Here is a 6,925-nt window from a genome sequence, read left to right as displayed (position 1 = left end):
CTTCCAATCCAAATGTAAACATGGGGAAGAAGAGGTTTCTAGCTGCTTGGAGCAGCTGCATGCTGGGGTCAAGAAAATATTTTTTTAGCAAAAAAATAATAATAATCTGGAAATGGTAGCAGTTTATGCCATGCCACCAGTTGTGGAGAGAAAATGCTGGTTTTCCCATCACGGGGCAGATTAGGCTGAAATAGCTCATGCTTGCTGGCCCAACCACACCTTTATTTGATGGTGGGTCAGTGGTGGGGTACATTCATCGCACAGGCGAATGGTCTTCAATTCAGTCCATGGTTTATGCAGGTAGGGTCTGAGAAGACTCCTGTGTGGAAATCTGGGCAGCTGATTTCAGTCCAACTAGGCAATACTGAACTAATTGGAAGATCAACTAGCACGAAAGCAACACCACCTTCTACCTCTATCAGGTCCTGTCTAGATAATTACATGCAATATCTAGATAACAGGCTGTTGACTTTGGGCTGTAACTTCCTTATGAATCCTTTCCCAATTATCTAGGAAAATATTTGCACAATTATGCTAATATCCAACTGCAGCAAAAACAAAAGCAAAGCACCCACGCCATGCTGTGACACGTTCCTCTTTGCCCTATAAGTACAAGGACTGCTCTAACATCCCTACATCCTGTCAACTCTTGAAACGCTATCTAATTTTTCAGCCATGAAGATCTTTGCTCTTTTCACAGCTGTTCTCTTCTTTGTGCTGATGGCTGCTCCAGGTAACGATTTATATTTCTTTAAAAATACAGTCAAATCTCAGTTGTCGAACACAATCCATTCTCGAAGACAATTCGATTTCCGAAACGTTCGACAACTGAGGCATGGCTTCTGACTGCAAGAGCTTCTTGCACTCAAGCGGAAGCTGCGTCAGTCTGTTAAGGATACGTTGCTCCAAAACAATGAGCTGCTTTCTGATTTTAACATTTTTATATCATTTTTTTCTTGTATGATTTTACATACAATATTTGTAAATGGCCCTGATATATATATTTATATATAGTGGTACTTTGGGTTACAGATGCTTCAGGTTATGCGATTTCGGGTTGTGCACCGCGCCGAACCCAGAAGTACTGGAACGGGTTACTTTTGGGTTTCGGCGCTCACGCATGCTCAGGAGCACTAAATCGCGCTTTGCGCATGCGCAGAAGCATCAAACCGTGACCCGTGCGTGTGCAGACGCGGTGCTGCGGGTTGCGAAGGCTGCAGGTTGTGAACATGCCTCCCGCACGGGTCACGTTTGCAACCCAAGGTTCCACTGTATAAATATAAATTTATATGTAAATGGCCCTAATATATATATAAATATAAATATTGGGATAGATTCCTTTATAAATGAATTAATAAGTGATAAAAAAGATGTCTGTGCCTGGGAAAATAAAAAAAAATTCCTTCCAGTAGCACCTTAAAGACCAACTAAGTTAGTTCTTGGTATGAGCTTTCGCATGCACACGAAAGCTCATACCAAGAACTAACTTAGTTGGTCTTTAAGGTGCTACTGGAAGGAATTTTTTTATTTTGTTTTGACTATGGCAGACCAACACGGCTACCTATCTGTTACTGTGCCTGGGAAGTCCATTGAATGCGCAGAAATCATTCCCTTATTATTGGGGTGGTTTCCAATAGGGGAAGGGGTCACCCAAGTTCAGTATGAGAGGGAGGAAGTGGGAATTGCACCCACACGTTACAGGTTGGGATGCCCCTGTCCAGCGCTCCAGCCACAGCCCCTTCTATTAATTTGGCTACAGTCCTATTGGCACTCACCAGCCGAGTCTGCTATTAGCAGGAATGACAATGAGAACACAACTTGTTATTTCTTTTGCTACAGCACTTGCGCAGACGTCAGAGGCAGAATGTCGCAGGATGGGTGGTGGCTGCTATAATGGCTTTTGCCCAAAAGGCACACATCACAAGGGACATTGTGGTAACCCAAAAAGATGGTGCTGCAGAAAATAGGTAAGAATTCTAGATGCATCTCCTGTCCTGTTGTCAGGATTGTTTATCCATTGGTTATTTTTATCTAAGCCAATTTGGAGAAGTCCCAGTCCAAGCTAAAACCCGGGCTGGCTTTTAAGACATATTAATGTATCCGGCTGGGACGCGGGTGGCGCTGTGGGTTAAACCACAGAGCCTAGGGCTTGCCGATCAGAAGGTCAGCTGTTCGAATCCCCGCGACGGGGTGAGCTCCCGTTGCTCAGTCCCTGCTCCTGCCAACCTAGCAGTTCGAAAGCACGTCAAAGTGCAAGTAGAGAAATAGGTACCGCTCCGGCGGGAAGGTAATTGGCGTTTCCGTGTGCTGCTCTGGTTCGCCAGAAGCGGCTTAGACATGCTGGCCACATGACCCAGAAGCTGTACGCCGGCTCCCTCGGCCAATAAAGCGGGATGAGCGCCGCAACCCCAGAGTCGGTCACGACTGGACCTAACAGTCAGGGTCCTTTACCTTAATGTATCCGGCAGGAGAATAAGAATAGCATATTTGTATACACAACGCAATAAGTAGCAATACTGCTGGCCAGAGTGAAAAAATAGCTTGGCATGTTCTTGTGCCTGTTACACGTGCCTGATCTGTAGAAGATCAAGAAATGACTCATCCAGAACTTCTACGTGTTTCTTCATAGGCTGTTAGGTTCCCACCTCAATTCCATCCATGCTGGAAGAGCCTATGAACTTGGCCCACTGTGTGCTGGTGATGCTTTCTAAAATGCTGAGCTGTACCATAGAGGCTGAGTCTGTCAGCTGGGCAACTCCCTCCCTCTCCTGTTCTTCTGTTTATGATATGCAGGAAAGCAAAATGGTCCAAATCATTGTGAAATAGTTAATATAGAAATGGAGGTGCTTTCAAGACTTTTCCAAGGGATAGTTTCCCCTCCAAACCCAAGTTCTGCCCCAGTTTTTCTTCCAAATGCCCCAGTTTTTCTTCCAAATGCTACGGCTTAGCATTTGCAGTTGCTGTTGAAACACATGCTAACACAGCTTTTTTGAAAGAAATCTGGGCTACCTGAATACTGGCAGAAATCAGAAATCAGAATGCATTGCTTTTGGTCATGCTAAGCTTAACAAGTGCAGAACCAGTGGGAAGCAATCACTACCCCCCATTAAAAAAATTTATTGGCCTTGACATAGTGTATTATGTTTAGAGGAGGGGTCGATACAAATTTCAAGTTATTCTGTATCTTTAATGAGGAAACAACAAATTCTGCTGGTGAAAACTTTTTCAAAGCAGAAGAGGCTGATTTGTGTTCTTCCAGTTGTTGCCAGTTTCCAACTCTTCCATCACCCTTGTCCCCCCCATGCTGGCAGTTGGGGACATTGGGAGGAAGAGTCTAACAACATCTGGCAGGCTAGAAGATCCCTATCTCATTTTAAGGATAAATAACGTATCAATATAGGGATGCGGGTGGCGCTGTGGGTTAAACCACAGAGCCTAGGACTTGCCGATCCAAAGGTCGGCGGTTTGAATCCCTGCGATGGGGTGAGCTCCCGTTGCTCGGTCCCTGCTTCTGCCAACCTAGCAGTTCGAAAGCTTCCGCAGGAAGGTAAACGGCGTTTCTGTGCGCTGCTCTGGTGGCCACATGACCCGGAAGCTGTATGCAGGCTCCCTCGGCCAATAAAGCGAGATGAGCACCGCAACCCCAGAGTTGGTCACGACTGGACCTAATGGTCATGGGTCCCTTTACCTTTACCTTAATGTATCAATATATTTCCCTCTTTCTCTTTGTATTTAAATATGTGTTTGTGTTTTTGAGCTGTATGCGTTCAGCTTTTTAGCCCTGATTATCTATGTAATACAACATTAAAAACTGCAGAATCTGACAATGTTTTTTCTCTTTTGTGCAGATAACTTCAAGATGTTGTCTATTCACCGTGGATTTTAGGGTAGCTTGAACAATTGATGGTAATGCTCTTCTGATTTGCCTCCAGCTTTTAATGGAGCTGATTCTATGGTGATAGTTAAATAAAAATAATTAAAGACAATATATTTGAGCATCTATGTTTTTTGTGTGTTTGTGTATTGAAGAAGTAGATTGTCAAAGAGATCTTTTCAGGGTGCAGATGTAGAGAAATTCACACTTCTCTGAATATTGCAATGTGGTTTTCTTGCTGAGTTCTGTCTACCAAAAATACAGTTATTAGGGAAAATTGCACTGCAAGGATGTCTATATTAGACAAGATTACATACAGAAATCTGCATAGTGAGGAAAATGCGCATTTAAATGCTGATGAATTTTCATGAGGATGTTTAAGAAATGCAGTTTGGAGAACTGATCTTAAGATTAGGAAAATGAGCAACTGAGGAAAACTGAAATTTTTCAGATTGCCTACTCCAACTGAAGGCACCAGCAGGTTGCCACCTTCCAAAAAAACAACAACCCCAGGCATCTTCATTGTTAGGAACAATACTTTAGCTTTATAGAAGCCTTTGCTAATTGCTCAAAGGATATACACATAATCTCATAATACTGAAAACAACGCTGCAGGGGAGGCCAAAAATTACAGCTACCACATCAGGCAGTTAAACCCTGGAACATAGATGGGTGTTGGGGATGCTTGAGACTGACAAATACAGTGGACGCTCGGGTTGCAAACGTGATCCGTGTGGAATGCATGTTTGCATCCCACAGCGTTCACAACCTATGCCTGCGCGTCTGTGCATGTGTGGGTTGCGATTTGGTGCTTCTGCACATGCACGACCGCCGAAACCCGGAAGTAACCTGTTCAGGTACGTCCAGGTTTCGGCGGTCTGTAACCCGAAAAAACGCAACCTGAAGTGTCTGTAACCCGAGGTATGACTGTAGTAGCTTTAGCCAGGTCAGTTCATGGCTTAACTGATATTGGGAATCAGGACAACCAACATATAATGCATGGCTGTAACCTCTATGCTACACAGTAGCCAATGCAGCTGGTTTCACAATTCGGGATTGGAAGAGGGAAAGGTGGGTTTGTTGACACCTTGTCGCCTCACAAGAAGGACTTTGCAACTAAACTGACGGTTGGCTCCATATACAATGGTACCTCTGGTTACGAACTTAATTCGTTCCGGAGGTCCGTTCTTAACCTGAGGTACCACTTTAGCTAATGGGGCATCCCGCTGCCACCGCATGATTTCTGTTCTTACCCTGAGGTAAATTTTTCAACCCGAGGTACTACCTCCGGGTTAGCGGAGTCTGTAACCCGAAGTGTTTGTAACCCAAGGTGTTTGTAACCCTAGGTACCACTGTATGCCCCAAGCTCAAACCAACTTGAGTTTTTAAAAAAGGAAACTCTTTTTTAAATGCTGGACATTGTGAAGATTTTTCAAAATCCCCCCTGGCTCTCTTCTTCACCCCCCCTATTTTTCATTTCACTTTAAATTTGCACACTGTCTTTCCATATTGCGATACACAAGGCGACTCTCAAGTTGAAGAAACAACAAAACAGACAGCGAAGATCACACACCTGATAACGGTCTGATCGAATTCAAAGAAGTCATAATAAAAGCATAACTTTGAAATAAACTTATATCAAATAAAAGAATATTCAACAATCCATTAGAATGTAATAGTAAATAGACACCGCCCTCCTCCAGAGAAATATCCTGGCACAATGGCTCAGTCATAGCCTGAAGGGTTACAGGGTGTTGTTTTTCTTCAGCTTGATTTCCAAATATGCAAAGCAGTGCTCACTTTCCTGGCATATACTCCCATGGTGAAATGATTATGATTTTGAAATAATCCCATCAAATGCATTCAAGGGCAGGTTGAACATTTCAATAGAGGCAGGAGAGAGATTCATGCTGTTCTCTCCTGCATGTATATCTTGTTTACCTGCCTGACAGAAGCAATATATAATGCCACAATCTTCTAATTAAAGCCCAAGCAGCTGCAGACATCTGTATGACTCACCTAACATTTCATCCTCAACATTGATTTCCACTTATAAGAATTAGGTCCCACGCCCTAACATAACTCAGACTATAGCTAAACCTAGGGATGTGTGTATTTGCCAATTTCATTTCTCTTAGTTGCATTTTAAGTTTGGTTTGCTGCATTTCTGCATATATTTGCCTTTAAAAAAAATCTTCATGGAGATTTGTACAGTTTTGTGTTTCTTCTAACAGATGATTTTTTGTACACATTTTTTTGCCTGGTATGCACATTCTCGCAAACAATTTCCCCACCTTTAAAGCCCTATACGGCCTAGGACCCTTGTACCTACGGGACCGTCTCTCCTGGTATGTCCCACGGAGGACCTTACGGTCTTCAAACAAAAACATATTGGAGATCCCGGGCCACAGAGAGGTTAGACTGGCCTCAACCAGAGCCAGGGCTTTTTCGGCTGTGGCTCTGATCTGGTGGAACGCTCTGCCACAAGAGATTAGGGCCCTGCAGGACTTGACATCTTTCCGCAGGGCCTGCAAGACAGAGCTGTTCCACCAAGCCTTTGGCCAGGGCACAGCCTGACTCCCTCCTTTGGCAATCTTCACAGAACTCTATCCCAATGGTTGCCATCAATTTGATTTGAAGTAATTTTTTAATGAAATGATTTTAGAATGTTGCATTATTTTATTGTTGTTAGTTGCCCTGAGCCCGGCTTCAGCTGGGGAGGGTGGGATATAAATAAATTATTATTATTATTATTATTATTATTATTATTATTATTATTTGTGAATAATTCACTAATGTGTGAATAATGCACGTTTTTGTAGTCTACTTTTGCAGCAGACCATTTGGAGACCTGCTGTGATGAGCTCTTGAGACGCTTTGACGGGAATAAAGGCCTTTGACTTCATAAAAATCTCAATGCCATGATTTCCTAGTTTAGGTGGCCTGAAGTTGCTGGCCAGCATCCAATCCCTAGCAAGGAATTAGGTGTGTTGTGCTGCAGGGGGTACAATGTGTAGACAGTATCTTCAGTTGCATAGACTTCTGGAGCCT

The 6,925-nt window shown here is 43.4% G+C and overlaps 1 long non-coding RNA gene across 1 annotated transcript; it reads left to right on the top strand.

Moving 5' to 3' along the window:
* The first annotated feature begins 571 nt into the window (after positions 1-571).
* On the top strand, positions 572-3,998 carry LOC307213486. The gene is made up of 3 exons (XR_013837539.1): positions 572-733; positions 1,840-1,967; positions 3,849-3,998. It is a non-coding gene; the product is annotated as an uncharacterized lncRNA (long non-coding RNA).
* The last annotated feature ends 2,927 nt before the right edge of the window (positions 3,999-6,925 follow it).

The sequence above is a fragment of the Podarcis cretensis genome (assembly GCF_951804945.1).
Source record: "Podarcis cretensis genome assembly, chromosome: 3".
Lineage (NCBI taxonomy): Eukaryota > Metazoa > Chordata > Lepidosauria > Squamata > Lacertidae > Podarcis > Podarcis cretensis.
The sequence above is the reverse complement of the archived record's forward strand: the minus strand, read 5'-3'. Positions and strand labels throughout refer to the sequence as shown.